This window comes from Nannospalax galili, unplaced genomic scaffold, assembly GCF_000622305.1.
Source record: "Nannospalax galili isolate Female #2095 unplaced genomic scaffold, S.galili_v1.0 scaffold18, whole genome shotgun sequence".
Lineage (NCBI taxonomy): Eukaryota > Metazoa > Chordata > Mammalia > Rodentia > Spalacidae > Nannospalax > Nannospalax galili.
In genome coordinates this window covers 1,455,589-1,480,164 of record NW_008346548.1, presented here as the reverse complement: position 1 = coordinate 1,480,164, position 24,576 = coordinate 1,455,589, and the positions used below count along the sequence as shown (strand labels likewise).

General features: G+C 35.0%; 1 protein-coding gene across 6 annotated transcripts in view; it reads left to right on the top strand.

Annotated features, from left to right (window-relative positions):
* The window catches only part of Zbtb20 (zinc finger and BTB domain containing 20), an 843,460-nt gene that overhangs the window by 156,610 nt on the left and 662,274 nt on the right, over window positions 1-24,576 (top strand). For 5 of the 6 annotated variants that reach the window (XM_008842866.3, XM_029568249.1, XM_029568251.1 and 2 more), the window contains exon 2: window positions 8,172-8,220. The gene's annotated coding sequence lies outside the window, so the exon portion shown is untranslated. Of the gene's footprint in view, window positions 1-6,154; window positions 6,172-8,171; window positions 8,221-24,576 lie in introns of those variants that run through there. The other variant, XM_008842865.3, reaches the window with a different exon arrangement.

The following is a 24,576-nucleotide window of genomic DNA, read 5'->3' as shown; positions in this document are numbered from 1 at the left end:
GTTCCAGGACAGCTGGGGCTACAGAGAGACCCTGTCTCAAAAAGACATATATATATATATATGCCACTTAAAATATGTAGTCATTTGAAAGCAACCCTAGCTTTTTAAAAATTTTTTTAAGCTCAAAGAACTGGTAGCACAATTGTCCTAAAGGAGGCATATTTAACCTTTAACCAAGACCAAATGAAGCAAAAGTGTTTTTGCACTCCTTTTAGAAGACAGGAGACCAATCTTGAAGAAATTGCTCATTATTAAATGTTTCTTCAAAAACCAGCTTCAAACATCCTCTCTATGTCCTAGGTCCTTAGGGTCACTGTTAGGTCAGCCCAGTTTCTGTGTCTTAAGTGTTTAAATTTTCTAAAATCAGAAGGGAAGGTGTTTTCACGTGGTTCTTTGGACTCTTGGAAATCTCAAACAAAATTTTGTGAACATATGCATATGTCTTTGGTTTTGAATACTTTTCCTTTATGATTTTTCCCTCCCCCAAATGATTAAGTAAGATACACTCTGAAGGCAATATTTTTTGTAAGAAGTGAACTTTGGTATCCTACTTATGGAGGCATGTAAATCAATTAGCCTATCTTAGATTTTTTTTTTTTTGTAAAATGGATCAAAACAAAACCTTTCTCTTTCAATGTACCAAAAAATTTAAGTGACCTTCATTCGATGTTCATCTGTGCCTCTGGTGATCATCAAGTATGTTGGTTTTGCCTGCTACTCATTTTTTCTTTTATTTCTTCCAATTTCAGAATTATTTAAATACTTTCCAGTTTCATAATTCTGTGTTTCTTATGGCATGTTTAGGAATAAGAATCTTTTATAAATGACTGTTTCAGTATCATTATAGATCAGTCAGTTAATAAAACATAACACTGAATACTTCCACTCATTCTGCTCAACTATTTTATGAAGTGAATTACATGTGAGAAAAGGCAAAGTAGGAAGAAAAGTAATTTATTGGTCTTTGAAATCTTAAGTGTATTCTGCTTTTATGTTCTTGTGCAAATGTTTAAGTTCATATTTGATACCTTTAAATTGGTTTTATTAAACTACTTAATAAAATATTTTAAAATAATCGTTTTATGGATCCTTAGAAGGGGTACATGTTCTGAACTCAAAATTTTTAAGTTTTTAGTTGAAAGCGATTAAGTAAATAATTCAGAAATTTATTATGTTTACCTGTTAATAGTTAAGCAGGTTAGACTGTGTACTTAGTATAGTCATGGAGTTTTAATTTATTTATTTGTTGGTATGTTGGTTTTTAAGAATTTATTTAGAGAATTATTCTCTCGGGGAATAAAAATAAACACAGTGATGCTCCATAATAAAGCAGAGGGCTTGGCTGCTTTAAAAGGAACAAGTAAAAGAAAAACATAAATTGATTGAATTTTAGGGTTAAAAGCATGCTAAGTGCATACATAATCCTTCTGAACTTTCTACCTCTATTGGTGCCTAATAGCAAGTATAACTGACTCAAGCCAATGGTTTTTGGTATTGTCCTAGAGCCTCAGCCCAGTGGGTTTGATTTGATTTCTGATGGTCTTGCTAATGAATTCAGCAAGGCCACTGTTATTCAGAATTCTTGATGTCTACTTTAGAACAAGAGATTCTTTTGGTGATTTACAAACTCTAAAAATAGTCAAATCCAAAATGGTTGCCTCTACCTAAGGAACCACTGTTTTGGATAACTAGAACTCAATAAGCCTTTTTTTCTTATTAAAAAACTATTTTATTGAGCTTTTATAATTTCATACAAAAGCTCTTAAACAAATTAAGACCCCCTACCGTATCCATGCCCACATTCCCTCCACCCAACCTCATGCATTCTTCCATACCTGTTAAGTCTTATCCACTCAAGCATTTGTATCCAGATGTCCTTCAGTGTAAATTCACTCACTGGAGTCTAGTCAGCCCATCCTAGAGATGGTGTGTAAGGCATACTCTCCCTCACCGAGCAGCAATCTCCAAAAGTGCTCAAATTAGGTCCAGCCCACCACCCATTTCTCTTCTCACCTCTGGATCCTTGTTTAGTTAAGTTGGCATGAGTCTTGTGTTCGATGTCACCATTGCCACAAGTTCAGATATGCAAGCTTCTAGTGGTCTGAAAGCCTCTGCTTCCCTGTGTTCATGAGCCAGCTTACGATCTTTCTTAAACCCCCTCTTCTGCAATGGTCCCTGAGCCGTGGTTGGGTGAGGTTCAGTATAGGAGTCCTATCCAAGGATACACACTTTGCGGTCTCTTATTCTTTAAAACTTGGCCACTTGTGGCCAGTTCTGTGTGCATCACATAAGGAAGCTTTACTGGTAAGAGTTGAGGGATGCATTAGTTTTCTCTCTACCCCTGTTCTGCTGTGTTCCATGAGCCCTAGATGTAGAGGTTCAACTGTAGATGTGTCACCTAGTACTGGGCATCTCTCAGATGTGATTTTTTGTGTCTGACCAGTTGTGGAATTCTGCAGTAGCCTCCATCGGTTGCAAAAAGAAACTTCTGTGATAAGTGGTGTACATTATGCTTGTTTGTAAATATAAGGATCCATATTTGGCATATGGTAAAAACATTCATTTGTCTAGAGATATGAAAGGGATAGGGTTTTCTCTAGGATGTCTTTTCTCTCCTGCCATGTATAACATTAGTCTAATTTTTTTTCTGAAGGATAAACTATGCTCATGTTAGTGCTTCATATGTTTACAAAAAAATCAGTGATTAAAACTGGTAATATTTGGCATTGTTAAGTGACTTTATAACCTGTTTCGTTTGTGTGTGTTATATGTACATGTTTATGTGGGTATGTACATAATTGTGTGTGGAGGCCAGAGGGATGTTGGGTGTTTTCCTTGATTGCTTATTGATTGCTCTCCATGTTATTTTTTGAGATAGTGTCTCTCAGTGAATCTGGAGCTCAGCTATTTGGCTAGGTTGACTGGCAGATGAACTCCAGGGATATATTTTTCCCTAACACCCGAGTTTTGGAGTTACAGACATGTGCCTGGATTTTTCTGGGTGTATAGTATCTATACTCAGGTTTTCATGCTTGTTCAACTGGCAGTTTACTAATTCATTTCTGTAGCTCCTTGTAATCTGTGCTTAAAGATTTATCCAGGTGCACACCTTTAATTCTAGCACTCTGAGAGAAGAGTCAGGCAGATCTCTGTGATTTTGATGCCAGTCTAGTCTCCATAAAGAGTTTCAGGTCAGTCAGGGCTACATAGTGAGACCCTGCCTCCCCTGCCCCCAATTGAATGTTTTAGAAACAATTTTCACTAGTCATATACTTAACGTTGTATCATATTTATGTTTTAACTTATTCATTACTATGAAAAATTTAGGTTTTAATTTTCCACTTCTTAATTGTTATTGCATATTAATATAATGTATGTACATTTTAGATTATTTCTATTTTAGTGAATTTTATATATTTTGAAAAAATACATTGAGGACTATTTATAAATGTACTTTGTATTTCCTTGTTTTTCTTCAATCTAAAAAAATTGGAATATTTGGGACTGGTGAGATGGCTCAGTGGTTAAGAGCACTAGGTGCTCTTCAGAAGACCCAGATTCAGTTTCCAGCACCCACATGGTGGCTAACAATCATCCATAACTCCAATACCATGGAATCTGGTGCCCTTTTCTGTCCTCCATTGTTACCAGTCATGCACTTAACCTATACAAAGGGCAAAGCACTCATTCACATAAAATAAAAATAGTTTTTAAAAAATGGAATATTTTATTTATAAAAACTATTAACCCCATGAATATTATACATATTAAAACATTTAGCTATTTGTTATTGGCCTCTTAATTTTGTTAACTGTATATGTATATATAAATGTGTGTTTTTAAAGTTTTTTGTCTTACCTAGCAAATTGATTTATATGTTTATGTTATGTACAACCTTTTCTATGTGTAATTAAGTCCTCCCCACTATGTAGTTCAGAAAATGATGCAGATACATTTTCTTGTAGCTTACTGATTTTACTTTTTATTACATTTGGATTTATGAACTTTAATTCTACTTTGGTTCACAGTAAGAGGTAGGTGACAAAATTAATTTTCCTGTGTGTGTATCTACCCTCTGGTCGCTGCCTCACCCTGCTGATGTGTGTCTTCTCAGGCCTCCACCATCCATTCCTTCAGTGTGTATCTACCCTCTGGCGGCTGCCTCACCCTGCTGATGTGTGTCTTCTCAGGCCTCCACCATCCATCCCTCTGGCCGCTGCCTCACCCTGCTGATGTGTGTCTTCTCAGGCCTCCACCATCCATTCCTTCAGTGTGTATCTACCCTCTGGCCGCTGCCTCACCCTGCTGAGGTGTGCCTTCTCAGGCTGTCACCTCGGTCTTTGTAAAAACCTGCTTATTCACTACTCTTTTACCACAAGACTGAGGCAGTTATTCTTTTGAAATGAGTATTTTAAATTTATCCATATTTTGGCTTTTTGTTTTTAGCAAACTTTAAAGTCTCAGAACTATTGCTAGGCTTGGTAATAGACCTATAATCCCAGATACTTAGAGAGTGAGGCAAGAGTATCCTGAGTTCAAGGCTGGCCTCAGCCATTTAGTGGTACTTTATCTCAAAATAAAAGAGGGATGAGGCTCAGTTGCAGAGCGTATGTAGGCCCTAGGTTAAATCCCAGTACTGCAAACAAACAAAAATCTCCAGAACTTTTAATGCTAATTTTAACTTAGGTCAACAAAGATTAAAAAAAAATATTTGCTATATAGCAATCCCTGTGCTTGGCTATGAATACTTAAATGAATCAGATACTTGGTATAGCAGTTCTTGTGCTGGAAGAAAAAATAAGTTAATCAGACAAAGGCAGATGCAGTATGTAAATGACCAGGCTCCTGGCTTAATAGTGACATCATTTTATCTTTTCTGATTAGGTCTTACTAATTTGGAATCGTGACTTACTGTCCTTAGCCATATTTTTTCTTTTTACTTTAAAAAAAAACTGGGGAAGATTAATTATTATGTGATACTTGTTAGACTGAATCAGGCATATGAAATCTGGTGACTTTTTTCTATTCTCATAGTCTGTTTATGTTTTCTAATAAATGAAGTGATAATAGTTGTCTTTGTTACAGTTCTATAACTGTTTATTGAGATTTTGTTAGGCACTATTTAAAGTACTTTGAGGAAGATAAAAATGAGTACTTTTGACAGGCTTATCTGCTGAAGAAATCCAATATTGATAAAATACCAATATAAAAATAATAGTTGGTGAGGGCACCATTTCTTCAGTGCTAGCCATTTTGTTAAGGAAGGTAATGTGTGTCATCTCATTGAGTCTGGCTGCAGTGCAATTTGTCTCCTAGAAGAGTTTTAACTGTCTCTCTTAACTTTCCAGGTTTCTTTATATCATCACCTCTTGGAAGTAACTTCTTTTTTTTTTAAACCTCTCAACAGACCACCTCATGTAATGCTCAGCATTGTCGTGTTTGTGCTACTTACATGGCATACATCTAATTATTTACATAGTTGCTGCTTGTTTGCCTTATTTGAAAAACATTCTGGTAAAACTATCAATTGCAGGAATTTGGAGTTGCAGAAAGCACAAGTTTAAATTACTATGTACCATGTAACTTCTTTAAGCCCAAATTTCTTTACTTGTGTTATATAGAGCCTGGGTCATAGGGTGGTCAGTTTGTTCTTTCTTTCGTTCAGTAAATATGCATAGCTCTTCTGGTGTATGGCAGGCACTGTTCATGGAAGTTGGGACAGAGTGAAAAAGACAAAGTGCCTTCTCATCACACTCCCATTATAGTGAGAGAAAGAGATAATAAATAAAATTTACTCTTATAATGTATCATGTAATGGCTAAATTAATTTTTGCAAAGGAATCTTTCTGTACCACTTTGCAATCTGAACATTTTTTCTTCTCTCCCCATTCGCCTTCTATTCATTTATTTTTAATGATTTTGATCTGCTCTTCAGTGCCTCTCCTAAAGGTTACAGTTATAGGGTGCTTGTAGAGTTGTTCATGTTCCCTGAATATAAAGTGTCACTGCCATTTCCTTTTCTGGACCCCATTTGGTTATCAGCACAGCGTCCACTCGGGCATGCTGTGGTTTACTGGTTGGCTCATTGTTGTTTCTCTGTTTCCTTTGCAAGACAATTGTATATCCACACTAGAGATCCAGCTAACTAAGACCCTCTGACTTTCTTTAAAGGTGCGTTTTGCTGTACATATACTGGGCTTATAAGACTAACTCATATTTATGTACTGCATTTCCATTAGTAAAACTGCTTTTGAGACATCGAATGACTGAATCTCTGTGGAGATTCTTAGTAAATATGACAACAAGGTCAACATAGAGATTTCACGTCAAGTTTAGAAAGAACACTTTCCAAGGACATGTAATAACTAGCTCAGTTTTTCATGGGAGATTTGTTTGTAGTTAAATATTTAAAACTCACAGATTATCTTTGAAGGTCCCTCAACATCTTTTCTTCTGTAGCTCCCAGTCTCGGATTAGATTCTATGTTATCAAAATGTTTATATGGTTAGAAAGGACTTGAAAAGGGACTCAACCAAGGGCTGGGGAATTGGTTCTGCAGGTGACAGCTTATGGTTTACAATCTTAAATACCTGAGTTCTCATCTCTAGAACTCCCATAAGAAGCTGAATGTGGAATGTGGTTATGTATGACTGAAACCCTAGCACTGTGGATTTGGAGACAGGAAGCTCACCAGAATATGGCAGAGAGTGATGGGGCAGAACACCCAGCTCTCCTTTGGCTTCTGCACATGTATACATGTATGTGTACACCACACATACATATACTACACACAGACACAAACACACAGACACACACACACACACGCACACACACACACAAACACTGCTTCCACCCACACATATAAATAAATAATTAAAATGTAAGTATGTCTCATATAACTGTGTGCATCTATTCCTGCCCCTAGTTCTCAGTAGGGCCTTACTATCAGCCTTTCTATGAAAACAGCAAATATATAAAGTACTTTTGTCATGTCATTGGTGTAGGTGTTTATTATAAGCTCTACTGAACATGCTACCCATTATTCCTTTATTTCTTTACACAGTTTTTATTTTCTTTAAATTACTTAGCTTATACAGATATCACCAAACTTAGCTACTGTTTTAAAAAAATTTATTTTTATTTAATGTGTATGAGTATATTGCCTGCATGTATGTAAGTGTACCTGTGTTATTCAATTCCTGTGGTGGCCAGAAGATGGAGTTGGAGCCTCTGGAACTGGAACTATGGACCATTGTTAGCCACTGTATGGGCGCTGGAAACCAAACCCAGGTCCTCTGGAAGAACAGCATGTGTTCTTAACTGCTGAGCCATCTCTGAAGCCCCCTTACCTATTGTTATGAGAGAGTCTGCGCCGTATCTTTATATACTTCCTAGTTTAAAAGCGCTTATCAATTTTTTTTATATTGAAGATATTCATAGAGTCTCTGGTAAATAATAATATCCAGGGCTGGGAGGATGGCTCTTTTGGCAAAGTGCTTGCTGTGCAAGTGCAAGGAGCTGAGTTTAATCCCTGCTACCCACATAAAAAGTCAAACGTGGCATATGTTTGTATTCCCAGTGCAGGGAAGGTATAGACAGGGAGGTCACTGGAACCTTGCTGGCCAGCCAGCATATCTAATTGCTAAGTTCAGGCTAATAAAAGACCCTGTCTCAGAGGAGGTGAATGGCAGTCCTGAGGTTGACACTCGAGTTTGTCCTCTGTCTTCACATACTTGTGTATACATTTGTACATACATGCACACATATGAAGAAACATAGGGACACATACACATACATAAACATAAATGCTAGTAATAGTAATAAGCAAATAAATGAGTCATCTCTTTTAAGAACCATGAAACCTAAAATCTAGAAACCATTATTAATATATTTTAAGAAAGCTTCTACTAATAGTCTGTTTTCCATCCCTCTAAAAATGTTCACATATGATTTCTATTGAATATTTGTGATATATTACTGAAAATCAGTACTACATATTATCAGTATGAGTAATGACTCTATTAAGTTTAATGTTTCCTTTAAAAACTAGAGATACTAGTCAGAGTACATGAAGTCGGTTGCCTACTTCTCAAAGCTAATCATGAAGACATTATGGAAATGCAAATCTTTTTCTTGTAAGGGTTCTAATTTTAAGTGTTTCGTTTCTACAGATAAAGTGAAGGAGTGTTTGAATTGCCTTTGAGACTCTGAAGGCCAAAGGTAATGTCGAATGTTTTCTAATAGCTTTTCCTGTCTTGAACATATTTTATGATTTTTTTAAGGCTTTGGATTTACTACTTAAACTCTCTCTTTCTTGTCTTTTAACATACTAATCTCTGCCTGAAAATAATTTGAAATTAAAAGTAAAACAGAAGAAACCTTAAGTTATCTCAAAAATATTTCGTCCTAATTGCATGTTGATATACCTCTTCTTCTGTAGAGGAATGTGTTATGCTTCCCTTTTTATTAGTCTCAAATTCTTCTGGTTTTAAACCTTGCTCTTTCTTTAAGTACACATATTGACTCAAAGGCAAAACCTAAGAATATATTCCTACCCAGAAATAGCCTTACCCCTTACTACAGGAGGAATAAAAATATTTTCATTGAAGACAACAAAACTATACAGATGATATTTAGTAGCTTCTGATAGAAGTCCAGAACTTTGGCGAGACGTTTACAATAGACTTGTGTTGCTGCATAGGGCTTGAAAGAGATTTCTTAGGCAAGCAGGGTCTGTGATTACTTTGTTTCTTTATGTGCATGTTTAGCTCTTCCAGGGGGTATAACATGCTAGAGTAATTTATTATAGAAGAATAAATCATAGATTACATTGGAGGGGGATGGGGTGGTGTGATCCAACCATCAGTTTTGTGAATACATACACTTAAGCATGTGTGATAGCTTGTTTTTAATTTCTTTACACCAGTGTACACCTCAAACATTTCGTTTAGCGGTGGGATATGCAAATTGTTCCAAATGCAGCAGCAGTACTTTCACCTGAATGTCAAAACTGTCAGACAGCTTTAAATCAAATCTTTATAACATTTTTAAAATCAGCCAGCCCTGAGATTGAGGCACTGAACTCTGAAAAAACTTGATTCTCGTACTTCCAAAAAGCTCCTGTATGTCAACAGAGTAATGTCAAAGTTCTAATTCACCTGCCTTCTAATTTTAACCTTTTAAGGATTTTATTTTATTTGGCTTAATTATGATATTTTCTACAAATTAATGATAAATGCCTTGATTAATAAAACCAAATGTCAGAGAAAATGACAACTTGATGAAAAATTAATACTCGGCAATATTTTAAGGTACAGAGGTACTAAAGATGTACTCTTAAACCTCAGATTTCATTGCCTTTCCTGAAGGTAGCTTACCAGAATTATTTTAGCACCTAAGTTTTCACAACCACGTGCATAGATGTATTTTAATAATATAATTTTAGCTGCCATTTTTACTATTAGTTATTATAAATAGAAATGTAGTCCTAATTTCTCTCTTTTGTCTTACATATTTATTTTCGTTTCACAAAATCAAAATAAAATATATTGCGGAGTAGTTAGCAAGTGAAGGTAGTATACTAAGAATCCAGTTAGTTTTTTTGTGTGTGTGTGTGTGTGTGTGTGTGTGTGTGTGTGTGTGTATGTTTCAAGGAGTCTCATGGTATAAAATTACCACTCATGATTGAATATTGAATATTTGGTGCACTACTAATATGTTTGGTTATTTTGCCTAATGTGTTTAAAATAAGTAATAATAATATATATACACAGAAATCAAAGCTTTTTAAAGAGAGATTCCCTACTGTCAACCCTGAGAACGTTTAACTCTCCTAATGAACACATTTGCTTTTATTGTGGATGTGTTTGTGTGTGTGTGTGTACATGTGTGTTGTGTGTAGATCCATGTGCACCTGCATTTAGGTGAGTGTAGAAGCCTGAGTTCATATCAGGAATCTTACCCAATTGTTTCTTCATCTTACTTTCCTGAGACAGGATCTCTTGCTGAACCTGGAGTTCATCCACTCAACTAGACTGAATGGCCAGCGAGCTCTAGAGATCCATGTCTCTGCCCGCCTCGGTCTGGGATTCAGATGCATGCTCAGCTTTTATGTCAGTGCTGGGATCTAGCTTGGGTCCTCATTTCCTCGGGCCCTTTAAAATACATATTTTTCACCAGGCGTGGTGGCGTACAACTTTAATCCCAGCACTTAGGAGGCAGAGGCAGGTGGATCTTTGTGAATTCAAGGACAGCCTGGTCTACATACTAAGTTCCAGGACAGCTGGGGCAACAGAGAGACCCTGTCTCAAAAAAAAAAAAAAAACCCCAAAAGGAAAAAAACCCATATTTTTCCTGGTTTCATTTTTTAAAAAAAGCTGAATAAAAATAAATGGTTTATAATTTGCTTTTTCTTTATAAACTACTTATTTCTTTACAAAACTAGAATGATAAATTTGATTATCTTTTTTGGCGGTAGTCATGGGCTTAAAAATAAAATGTACCATGTATTTTCATTTTTAAATTTCATTGAAGTGTATATTATTTTCAATATATTGCCCCCCCATACCATTCATCCTCCTTTTTCTTTCCCCACCTTTTAGTCACCTCTGTCTCCTAGACAACTTCACTTTGCTTTCTTGTCATGTATACATGCATGATTTTATGTATCTCTCCTAAAATCCATGAACCACATATGAAAGAACACATAGATTGGTTGTATTTCTGAGACAGTCTTGGGTGTCTTAATGTGCTTAATGTGATTATCTTCAGTTGCTTTCACTTACCTACAAATGACAAAACTTGCTCTTTTGCCATGTATTTTTCGATGTTAATAAATGTTAGGATTTTTATTATGAATACTTATTTTATTGTTACATAGAAATGATATTATGTACGATTGTAGCTTATGCTGGCTTTTTATTTTCACATTCACAAATAAAGCTTCTAATTAAAATGAGGGAGGGCACTGTGACCTCTCTTGTTTTGTGCTTTTGCTTTGTTTGACTGTGATACAAAGATCCACATAATACACTGTCGGTAAAATGGACTCACTCTGGCCATCTGTTCGTGGAGTGACATGGTGGTCTCTATCAACAGCAATGTTTGCCAACTAATGTTAGAATCACTTCTATCTGTAATATAGTGGGTGATTTTAGACCCATGTTTTAGCATATTGCTCTGCATAGTAAGATGAATAGATGTTAAGTGTTGGTCAACATTCTGCAAGCATAGTGCATGCCAATCCCAAGGGAAAATATTCTTCAGTGTAGGTTTCTGGTAATATTTGAAGTTGGAAATGGATTGTGTTGAATCTTCCCCTGGTTGGCTCTAGGTTTTATTTTTGTGTCTTGCTCAGTTCCAGGCATCCAGTCTGTACTGGCAAAGCTGTTTGATGGGTAGAGGCCACCAACATTGCTCCCCTCACTGCTTACATACCTGCCATGAATAATAGCTCTGTTTGCTAGTTAATTTTGTAACTGTCTCTGTTCATCTTACTCCCCAGAGGAGTTTTTTATTCCGTTGTAACACAGGCCTTCTATTATGTTTCTTGCATTTATTTCTATGCAAAAATCACTCTTCTTTCATACAACAGTAACTAACTTTGCCTCAGTTCTTTGAAAGATCTTAAGTTACATATTAAACAATGTATGCTTTCCCATTTTTTCTCTTTAGCTTTTCATCAGTTTATTTCTCCATATGAACCAATTATCTGTTTTTCATTAGTTATAAGATTTGAGAAGGAATTAATAATTACTTCACAATCTTATTTTTAGTTGAGCTTCTAGTTATATTTGGAGCATGTAGTATAAGAAACTGTTGTCTTTTGCCTGAAATATCTATGAACAAGTGAGAAAAACTTAAATCCATAAAAAACCACTGAAAGGCTTTTGCTTAGTGTTGCATTGTTTGAGTTTAGAAATGTTTAGGCTTAGAATTGTTGGGTCTTAGAAATGAGAATGACCTACTCAATGGACAGATCTTTAGTTTCAGAGAGCTGAGTTATGATGTTTTAAACTCGTTGCTTGAATTAACACATGAAACAATTAGGTGATTTTGTGAACTTTCTAAATCTTACAGAAAATTAAACAGACTTTCTCTCATTCAACACAAAAATACTCTGTAAATAAATATATGTTATAATAATAAACCTAAAATACATCAGTCCCCAGGTTTGATATCTATATGAGACTAGATCCTATTTTTAAAATACTTTATTTTTATTTTATGTGTATGTGTGTATTGCCTGCATGTAGATAAGTGCATCCACCTGTGTCGTGCAATGCCCGCAGAAGACAAAAGAGGCTGTTGGATCCCCTGGAACTGGAGTTACAGTTGTTAGTTGCCATGTGGGTGCTGGGATTCGAACCCAGTCTTCTGCAAGAACAGTCAGTGTTCTTAACCACTGAGCCATCTCTCCAGCTCCGAGACTAGATCTTTTTATAAGTGACTTTTTAGCACCTTTTGGAGTGGAATTTTCTATTTTAAGTCTGTTTTATTCTGTTAAGATCCAGTTATTCAGATCTTTTTACATGAAAAGATTAATATGGCTTAAGTTCCATAATATATATCATAAGTACTACTAGAGTGATCAGTTTTGTTGTTGTTTTTGAGACATGATCTTACTATGAAGTCCTGTCTGAACTGGCACTCACTGTGTAGACCAAGCTAGCCTGTACTTACAGAGAGTAGCCTGCCTCTGCCTCTTAAGTGCAGGGATTAAATGTGTATAGGAGGTGTGTGTGTGTGTGTGTGTGTGTGTGTGTGTGTGTGTGCGTGTGTGCGTGCATGCCCAGTGGATCAGTTTTTAAAACTCAGTATAGTTTACCTTATTTGTTTCCTTTGGAAGCCAATATTTATTTATTTATTTATTTATTTATTTATTTATTTATTGACTAATTGATTGATTGATTGATTGATCGATTGATTGATTGATTATTTAATTTAGACAGGATCTCCCTGTAGCCCCGGCTGCCCTGGAACTCACTTTAGAGCAGGCTGGCCTTGATCCTCCAGAGATCTGCTTGCCTCTGCCTCCTGAGTGCTGGGATGCATGTACTACCATGCTCTGCTGGAAGCCAGTTTTTATTAACTGAATGAAAAATATCTATTAAATATACTTTTAATATTTCGTTTCTGGGTAGAGACAAGAGAGTCTTGCTAAATTAAAGGCTAACCTTGAATTTATGGTAATCATCTTACCTCTACTTTTTGAGTGCAGGGTTTATAGTCATCTCTCAGCCTTATAGTCATACCCACCCTTGAAACTATTAAGTAGGAAAATAAAAAAAAATCAAGAATGTGATACGTAGATAATTTTTGTTTCTTGCCAAAATTCTCCATTCTTTCTTCCACCTTATATGCCATTTCTTCAAATGTTCATTTCTTTTTTTTGGATTCATTTAATGATGACAAGGTGTTTTTCATTCCTCTAATGAAGTGGGAAATAAATTAACATGCTTTGGGGGGTATTTAGATTAGTTACTGTAGTAATGTTCAATATGTCTTTGTAATACTCTCCAACTTCTACCCACAACTAATTAGTGACTTTCGGAATGAGAGAAGATGTTAGTTGTGTGGTAGGTCTGTATTTACTAGTGATCAAAGAAGTGTTACTAATACACTTGTCAGTATTAATACAGAAATAATACTGCCGTTAAGTGAATAAAAGTCCAGATGGTGAGCCCAGAGCCTGCGTGGGCTGGTCCAACGGAATGACGGAAACATTGACCAGGCCAAGTGGAACTAGAGCTATTCTTTTGCTTATAAGAAGAATGTTTTTCAAATGTGTTTTCTTAGGGTATTGTGGTGTACATCTGCAGATTGACTTGAAATAGTAATGTGGAGAGCCACACACTGCCTGCACAATAAAAACCGAGCATATTCACATACCTCAGAGAAGTGTCTTGCCCTGGGGCATAGTGGCATGTATAGTAAAGCTATACATGGATGCATTTCTGCAGATTTGGAAACTACTGATTGTTTTTCTCTTATAGAAATCTGTATTTCTTTTCTTTTGATTTTCTTTCCTTTTTGGTTGTCTGAGAGTAGGGCTAGTATACCCCAGACTGGCCTTGTTGATCTTCTTGGCCTTGTTGATCTTCTTGCTTCCATCTACCAAATGCTGGGTCACAATGACCAGCATGATATCTGGATTTATACTGTTATAAATGTTTTTGTACTTTATTTTAAGAGAGTATTTATCTTTTCCAGTAGATTGTGTGACTCATGATATAACATCTGGTTATATAGTACTTGACCCAGTGCACAACTAGATGAGGAACTAGTGAATACTTATTTCGTGTTCTGTGATGAGTTTTATAAGATTGATTAAATTTGAGATAATAAACAACAAATTCTTTCTGCTGTCTGTTTTACCTATCTTTATGTGTGTGCATATTGTAAATATTCTGTTTCCTATTCTAGTATCACTCTTTTAAATTTTTAAAATTAATTTTATCTTATCTTATAACTACTTTTGAAAACTTCTAAATCTTTTTAGTTTCTAGAATAGGCACGGTATCAATGAATTGCTAAATAGGTAAATTGGTTAAATCAAATGTGTATTTTGAAGAGGAGTGTTAGTTTTACAATTACCTCCCTCCTTCCTTCCTTCTTTCATCTCCTTTTTCCACTCTTGCAAACATTTGTTTTCAGCTGTGTCAAGAGCTTTAGAGACATTAAATACAGATTTTGAACAAAAGAACTATGTAGTCCTTATTCCTAATGATGTGTAGTATAAAAGGGAAATACACTAAAACGGAAACATTACAAATACAATCTAATTTAAACGTTCATTTTGCTGATATTGGGATTCTGCAGTGGTTTAAGGAATTTAATCTGTAGTGGAGGTGTTGTCGCCAGTAGTTTTCTTCCTAAAGAGTGGATCTTTTCTAGATCAAAATTAGAGAAATCCAACTTTTTTTTTGTTTGTCTAAATATAAAAATGTCTTTGGGATAAACATAGATGAAGCAGTATTTTGTTCCAGGGTGAATTATAAAAAAGCCAGTTCTTCAAAACTACCTTCATGATCCTCCTGCCTCAGCCTCTAGTGCTGGGGCTGCAGGCATGAACTAAGACACCAGCTTAGCTTTGAATTTATAAAGAACTCAAATTCAATACAGGCAACTATTTTTTTTTTTTTTTTGGTCGTTTTGAGACAGGGTCTCTCTTAGACCAGCCTGGCCTTGAACTCACAGAGATGCACTGGCCTCTCCTCCATAGGTATTTTAAAATCTCACAATTCTCAAAGGAATTTCTACTATTTTTAAATTGCAAATTTATTTCTTTTAAAAAATGTTTGTTAATAGGTATAATTTACTTTGAATTTAGTTACAGTAGTGACTAAGGTAGAGCAGGTGATGGAAATGTTTTCCTCTCATTGGTCATATACATAGATGATATTTTGTTCTGGTCAGATCATTCATTATGCTTTCTACTGGCTGTGCATACTGTCTCACCTTCCAGCCTGAATGCTCAATTCAAAGGCATCCCAAGTCATTTCGCTGAACCTCAGCCTTGATCAGTAAAAAGGCCATTTCCTCCATCAGCTGTCCACTTGGACATGCATTCTTTTTACTCTCAAAAATATTTTGTATGCAGTGTTTAGTAGATGGATTTGTCAAATTACTCCTAATCAGTTTTTTAAAGTTATAATTTGAGCTATGACCTCTCAAACTCTGAATTATAAGGTTTGACCCTTCAGTTCACATTTTGACATAACAGCCATTAATTATAGTTTTTAAAGGACATTTTTATTTCAGTTAGAATTTGTGTTATGAAAACAATTTAAGTATTTTTTTCCTTTAGCTTTCAGGAATAACTGTTCAATTATAAATGTGTATATATCTATATTATCTGTAACTCCATGTAATATATACATTCAAATATGAGTTACTAGACTCCATATGAATATTGTATTGAGATATATTTGTGCATATTTATGGTAATGCATTGTTACATATACCCATAGACATTTTAAAATTATAATCTTTGACTTAACAATGTGTTCATACTTGTTTTATATAACTGGTGTAATATGACTGTCAGGATGAGAAAGACTTACCAATGGATCTAGATGTTTCCTTTTTCTTTTCTTTAAGCTAGGAGAAAAAGTTAGGTATTTTAAAAAGGCCATTATCTGATAAAACTTTTAATCTTCTATACACATTTGAAGTAGTGTGGTGTAGGCAAATGTAAACTGCTCAAGTAGTTTTTGCAGATATCCATGGCTGAGGCACTGAGAGTGAAGTAATTGCAGAAGGGGCAGGTTATGTGAGCATAGAAACAGACAGATGTACGGACACTTTAATAGTAGTGTCAGCGTTTTAAATGGAGGAATTTAGTGAATTTTAATTGGACAAAAAGATATTCATATAGCAAAAAACAAGTCTTGTGTTGGTAGTTAATATCTAATACTACTTACATTATGTGTTTTAAAGTTGTCTCTCATTTTGTGCTAAATCTCATTCTTGCTTGCTAATTTCATTAAATTAAATCTAAAATAATATGGCAAATGAACACTTAAAATCTAAATAGTTTTCCTAAAGGTACATAATCACACCTCTGTAGTTTAAGTATTTCTGAAATGGCTAACTTGGTTTGGTGCAGATTGTTCTCTTTTGTTAATGTATTATCTTCTGCATTAGGTTTTTGCTAACAAAAACTTATTCATGCAAAAGCATTGAAAACAGAACTCTTATGAAGTTTTGTCTTTTATATAATGCATAGTGTCTCTCATGAAAAATATTACTCTTCTATGTTTGAGTATACTACTTTAAGATATTTCATTTTTAATGTTATAGAAATATGTTCATTATAGTTTCAGAATTATGTTACTGTCTTAGCTCTAGAGCTTTAAGCAGTTTCTTTGATGAACAGATTGATATGATTTGAGAGTGACTTGTTGACAGCTATGTGGGAACTTTTATTTAGTGTGCATGTTTTATATTTCCTGTCTAGAAAGAACATTATACTTGGAGTTTAAACTGAGTTTTAGTTTTGGTGCAAGTACTCTCCATGTTTAGAGTAAGTTATTTTAGTTCCCTAAGCTACTCTCCTGTGATGGAAAATGAAGTATGATATCTATCTCACAGAGTTTCATTAGTATTAGAGATATTATTTGTAAAACTATTGATTTCAATGGCTGACACACAAGAAAGGTTACCAATAACCAATGATTATTTAAATTGGAGCTTGTTTACCACTTTTTCAATTAGTAAGGCATTTCTTTTAATTTCTTTTTAAAATGATTTTAATGCATTTTTGCAAATTGCTTACAATGTATTTTGTTCACATTTCGACCTCGTGTGTATCTTTTCCCCTCTCTTATTGTCCTCTGCCAGATTCCATATTAAAGCCTGTCAAAAATATTAAGGCCTATCAAGTCCCATTTGTGTTTCCAAATGTCCTTTGGTGTAGGAGCGTCCACTGGAGCCTCACTAACCTGTCATCACATCCTCAAAGTACACCAGCCCCCCCTCTCCCAGAAATTATACTTTTAGCAATTTGTATTTTCCGTTAAATTTACAGAGTTTTCTTTCTTATCTCTTGAATTCCTTCTTTTTCTCTGTTCCCTGTTTGTATCTACCTAAATTCCCCATCTTTACCATTGCACACAGTTGCCATCGCACCCAGAATACATTTGAAATAAGAGGTATTCCCCAAACAGAAATCAGCATACTGTAACAAAGTAATAATTGATGAATCAAAATGAGGAAAATACTTATTGTAGGCTATGTGTTTTGTTTTTTTCTAAAATACTGTGAAAACAACACCTAAACAGCAAAAGTATTTTTTCTTATTAAGTATAAAATTTATATTACATTATTTTCTTCTTAAATTCAGTAATTTGTGGGTATAAAGAAATGTTTGCCTGTGTTTTGTTTTCCAAAAGAAAAAGTAACAGGAACAACCAAATACTAAAGAGATAACCTAAGGAACAAGAGAATGTATTTTGAAATCATATATCAAATAAGAATTAATATCTGCAGAAGTTCAACACAGCATGACCCAGCATAGATGTGGGGAAGACAAAGGACCTGGACAGATATTTCTCCAAAGAAGACAGAAAAATAGCCAGGAGATAAGTGAGCAGCAGCAATAATAATTTTGAAAACACCAGTTAGATTACAGTCAGCTAGTACCTCATACCTGTAGAAATGGCTGTTATTAAAAATGCAAAGAAAATATGTTGCTGAGATTGTAGAGATAAAGAATCTTCTGTACATTGTTGGTAGGAATACAGATTAGTAATTGTGAAGACATTTTGGAGGTCACTCAGACAATTAAAATAGAATTATCACATGAATTAGCAATACCACTACTTGATATAAGTCCAAAGGCCTTGTGAGTAGTGCGTGGAAGAGATATCTACAATCGCAGTTTCATTTCACTGTTGTTCACAGTGGGCAAGGTGTGGAAGCAACCTAAGTGTTCATCAGCAGTGAATGGATAAAGAGAATGTAATATACACCCCTCAATGGAATACTGATATTCAGGGTTAAATGTGGCATATACACACTATAGAAAACTAATATTCATGTAGTAATTTTATTTTAATATTTTTCAAACATGGAGGCACTTCAGGGATACTATATTTAGTGACTTAAGGTAGGTATACAAGGCAAAGATTGCATATTATTATATGTGGTATCTTTTTTTACAAAAATATTTATTATTTTTATTTTATGTGTATGAGTGTTGTGCCTGCATGTAGGTAACTGCATCCATGTCGTGCAATGCCTGTGGAGGACAGAAGAGGCTGTCAGATTCCCTGGAACGGGAGTTACGGACAGTTGTTAGCTGCCATGTGGGTGCTGGGATTCGAACCCTGTTCTGCTGCAAGAACAGCCAGTGTTCTTAACTGCTGAGCCATCTCTCCAGTCTTTCTATGTGGAATCTTAAAACTCACATTCAGAAATAGTTAATTGGTGATTTCCAGAAATGTCAAAATGGTTGAGAGGTGATGGTCATAGAAGATGTAGATAGGAGAAAAAAGTTTAAAAGATCTGCTACATATCATGGTGGCTGTAGTTCATATATTATAAATTTTAAAATTACTAAGAGAGTAGAATTTAAGTTATCTCACCACAAAACATATGAAATACGTGAAGTAATTAATGCATTTGCTTAGATATAATGTATGCAATATATATGCAATTGTTATTAATAAATGATTTGAAATGAAAAAAATTTAAAACAAAATGTCAGGATATACTACAGTAGAAATTTCAAATAGCAGATATTTCTGAAGTTAATTGCAAACAAATTTGTATTTTACTAAATAAAATTTAAACATAATTGTATGGGGATACGGGCCAAACAGCTTCTTTTCTCACTAGCTTCAGTGCTGTTAGCCAAACTCTCAGACAAACACATTTTCAGAACTTTTTTCCAATGGCATAAACTAATTTTTCTTTTATTTAATTGAATTCTCATACAATACATTTTGATCATATTTAGAACCCCTCCCGTATATGCACCTCTCTTATAGACCCTCTGCTGAATTTCATGTACTCTGTCATATATTTCAAGGCCTGTTGAACCATGTGTCCCCAAATGCTCTTTGGTGTATATCCATCCACTGAGGCCTGGTTAACCTATCTAGCATCACACCTTTAAAGTAAACTAACTCTCTCTCTCTCCCAGTAGTTATCAGTTACCAATTGTTCTTCAGCTAAGTTGCAGGCTTATTCCCCACTTCCCCATGTCTATGCTATGTTTTTGTGTGGCTTGTGCGTGCATAGGTCTTCTGCATGCTGTCACAATGTTCATATGAGTAACTTCTCAGCTGTCTGAAAAACTCTTGTTTCGTTGTGGTCATCAACTACCTCTGTCTCTTAAAATCTTTTTACCCCTTCTTCCACATGGGTACCTGAACCTTGGGTGTCAGAAGTTTGCTATAGGTGCCCTATTCAGGAATAAGCACTTTTCAGACTATTATTCTGTGCAGTTTGCTCAGTGCTGCCTTGAGGGTTAATCATCATCAGTTGCATCAAGGAAGCTGCATTGGTGAGAGTTGAGAGATACATTAATAGTCTTTCCACCCACTGTTGCGCTATGTTCCCTGAGGCTTAGGTGTAGAGGTCCCATTATAGATGTGTTGCTTAGGACTGGACATCTCACAGACACATTTCTGCATTTGACCAGTTCTGGAACTTTGTAGTAGTCTCCATCTGTTACAAAAAGAAGCTTATTTGTTGAGTGGTAAGAGGTACATTTGGTCTGTAAATATAAGATAAATATTTAGACTACATTAAGAAATTATTTTGGTTTAGGAGTGTGACAAGAGTAGGTATTTCTCAAGGATGTATGACCTCTCCAGCCATGTACATGTGGCTATGTTTTCAGCACTACATATAGGGTGGGCCTTAAGTCTAGTTAGACACCCGTTGATTACCCCAATGAGAGAGAACATACATTGCTTGTTTTTGGAGTCTGTATTATAATAGTTTCTAGTTCCATCCATTTCTCTGCAAATTTCATGATTTCATTTTTCTTTACCACTGAGTAGAAAGCCATTGTGTAAATGTACCAGATTTTCATTATCCATTCATCTTTTGAGGGGTATTTGAGTTGTCTCCTTTTCTTAGCTACTGTGAAAAGAGCAGAAACAAACACAGCTGAGCAAGTGTCTCTGCAGTAGGATGCTGAGTCCTTTGGGAATATGCCAAGGTGTGGTAGAACCTGATCATATGGTAGATTTGTAGAAAGGCTAGTGACTTCTGTAAATTTATTTGTATCCTGTCACTTTGCTGAATGTGTTGATCGTTTTTTGAAGTTTTAGGATGGAATTTTGGGGATCTCTCATGCATAATATCATACCATATGCAAAGAGGGATAATTTGACATCTTCTTTTCTAGCTTCTCTTATTGCTCTAACTAGAATTTCAAATTCTATATTGTAAAGGAGTGGGGATAGTGGACAGCCTTTTCCTGTTCTTGATTTTAATAGGAATGCTTTGGTTTTTTTCTCCATTTAGAATGGTGTTGGTGTTGGGTTTGTCATATATAGCTTTAATTATGTTGAGGTCTGTTCCCGATGGTCCAATTCCTTCTAGAACTTTTATCATGAATGCATGTTGGATTTTGTCAAAGGCCTTTTCTGTGTCTATTGAGATGATTGATCAGGTGATTTTTGTCTTTAAGTCCATTATGTGATCTATTACATTTATTGACTTATGTATATTGAACCATCCTTGCATCTCTGGAATGAAGCCAACTGATCAGGGTAAATCTTCTGATATGTGTCTATATGCAATTTGAGAGCATTTTGTTGAGAGTTTTTGCATCTATGTTCATTAGAGATATGGGCCTGTGGTTTTCTTTTATTGTTTTGTCTTTACCTGGTTTTGGTAATAGAGTAATACTAGCTTCATAGAAGGAGTTTGAGAGTTCTCCCTCTGTTTCTATCTTTTTGACTAATTTAAGATCTTTTTTTGTAGATCTTTTGATGTGAATACATCTAGACTTGGACTGCTTTTTAATCTGGAGGCTTTCTATTACTGTTTTTATTTCCTTATTTGTTATGGATAAATTAATTTTTGACCTAGATGTAAAGACACTTAATAGTAATATTCTGGGAGTTTAAAATATGAGAATAACTGTTAGAATGCTTTAGGCTTAAGAAAATTTAGAGTAATTTACACAATTTGTAATATAGACTTCTTGCTTCCCTGATTTGTAAAGATACCTCTTTACTTTTTTTCTACTCCTGACATTACTTAAAAATAGCAGGACAACACTGAAAATTCTTAATTTGGCTCCAACCTAATTTTTGAGCCCCTGACTTCCAGATATCTTTCCCATGTTCCTATCCTCCCCCAGTCCCTTCTCTTGGCACACAGTTCTTCCTATCTACAGTTTGCAATTTGCTGTCTTTTAAGCATGCTATGTGCTGCTATGTCTATTCTCTCATGCTGCGGCCTTCACAGGCCTAGGAGAAATGTTCTGTTTCACTAGTGAATTCATCCTTTGATCAATCCTGTGTCTCTTCAACACTCAATAACTCAAGGATTACCACCTTATGTTACAGGTTTTGCTCTATACTCACCAATAAAGTTGAATACAATTTTTTAAAGAAAAAAACATTTTTAGACCAAAAAAAGATCTAAAGCGATCACTTGTACAAATAATTTTAGATTTTGGTACTTGAGATGTTAGTGGATTGATAAAGGATATTTTAGAAGCGTAAGTATTCCATTATTTTATTGTACATAAAACTGATGACTGTTCTCAGTCTGAAACAGTTTTTATGTATGGACTTACCCCCAATCTGGAATTTAGGCAATAATTAGCCTCTTACTTGATTCTGTTTGAAAGCATAGAACGGTAGTTCTCTTCCCATAGAAAGACATGGTTTATATGAAGACTGCACTCACTTGTCTCATGATGTCTTGACTGAAACAGGTGCCTTACTTGCTTTGTTTTCCAGAAATGTCTTTATGGATTTAAGTGCTGTGTATATAGTACACACAGGCACTATTAGCGAATCAGAATGAGGCCAGGGGAAAACTCAACTAGGATCCACACACCTAAAGGCAGTTAGTAAACAGAGACAGTAACTCTCATTAAGCATAATTAAACCTAATATTGACTGTAAACTGTTACTTACCTTAAACTTCTCTGTAGAGAGTTTGGAAAGGGATTAACCTAGCAGATTGGGACATTAATTACTACCTATTTCACATTAAAGTTACCATCAAGAAGAGCTATATTCATAAATAAAACATAGGATGGATTGAGAGACTGAAAATAAATTCATTTCATAAAAAGGAAAAAAAGTCTAAATTTAAAAAAATATAAAAGATGTGTGTGATGCCAGCCTCAGCAAAATGGAAGCCTAGCTAATTACTACAACAAATAGGCTAAAGTAATCACAGAAGTGTATTTTTGTCTCTAACTGACAGAATCTGCTTTATAGGAAAACCTGCTTAAGCTCAACTTAGCACATGCCTTTTCATGTACAATTTCTACCACTTTTTCAGGCTACTGGAGGTTTGAGAGCCAATGAAGGAGCTTAGGAGAAATATAATTTCTTTCCCTTTTTCACAGTCATTAATAGCAGCTTATTTATGAAATTGGTTATAAAGATTGTGCAAATGTTGTTTGGTTTGTCAGCAAGAAGGCACAGTGCTGTATTTTTTTGTTCAGTCAAAATGGTCTGGCAACTGGTCCCCTGCTACTATTTAATAATCTCCTTCTTGGGTGCAATCTAAAGAGTATGTTGTGAAGGATATAAAAATGTCAGCTAAATTTAAGATCGACTGTTAAGTTTTTATATTATGCTGCCGCCCCAAGGGGAGAGGCCAGGATCTGGGAGAGAAGAATTTAAACAGAAAACAAAGTAACAACAATGCAGACATCTGCTAGCCTATAATATTCCTTCAGATCTATCAGGCTGTTTGCAGGGAATGCATGTTGTTATCTATGACTTGTTTTCCATTTCCTTTACTTTAGAGAGGCATACACTTAGACGAGACTTTATTATTACTTCATAAAGAGTATGTGCTGACTTTTGGAGCTGAATCCCACTTAAAGTTTTTGGTTTCATTGTAGAATCCACCTATAGCTTTGGTTTAACTTGCTAGGATCTTAACCAAGTTTTAGTGCTATTATGCTAAATTTTTCCTTTAAATTGCTCATAGGCAAACATTAGGGTAATATAGTGGCTGTGAATGTGAAAAAAAAGTCTAGAGGCATGTATTCTTTTTATTTTTTTTAAACAGGAGATGTGGAGTTTATCTTACAAGAATACTTAATTTTTTCCTGAATTTAAACCTAGTTTCAGAGCTTGTAAGATGAACTAATGTAACAGCAATACTTAATGGATAAAAAAAAATCTATCCTTCATTTCCTCCATTGAACAAAAATTCAGCAACTGGTTGGGTGACAGAGGATGAACAAAAACAGTGAGAGTAAGAGTACTTCTATCCTCTGTTCTTGTAACAATCGTGACATTACGAAATAACCATAACAATGGCATTCTTATTAATCAGACATATTTATACAGAATTAGTGTTGGCTTCTGCTCTATATTACCTTTAGTTTTACATGAACTTTTATTATCTGTGCATATCAAAAGAGACATGGTGAATGAACAAAGAAGCCCTGTTATGAGACAAGTATTATTTGACATTGTGGGAAGCTCTTATTACAGGGTTTCCTCGTCAGTGAGAACAACGAGAAGGTTGTCATTAGTTCCTCTATTAAAGACACTCTGGATTTTTAAAAACAGAAATGGAGCTCACTTTTTTTCCTTGAAGAAAATTCATCAATTAAAACAATTAGAATGATCCAAGGCTTATCATGGAGATTTGCTCTCCAAACCTCCATGTCTTAGCATGCCAAACAGTGACCTCATATGGGATCTCAAGATAAATGTTTTTCTTTTGGTTTACAAAGCTAGCTGTCTGCATGGTTCAATTTCTTTCTTTTAAAAAAGAAACATACTTTTAGACCTATGGAAAACCTCTGATTATGCCAACTTGCAGAAGTCCTCAAAACTCTGAGTCTACTCCAAATCTTATAACTTTTATTATTGATTGACTTGCACTATGAGAAAAGCTCAACATAAG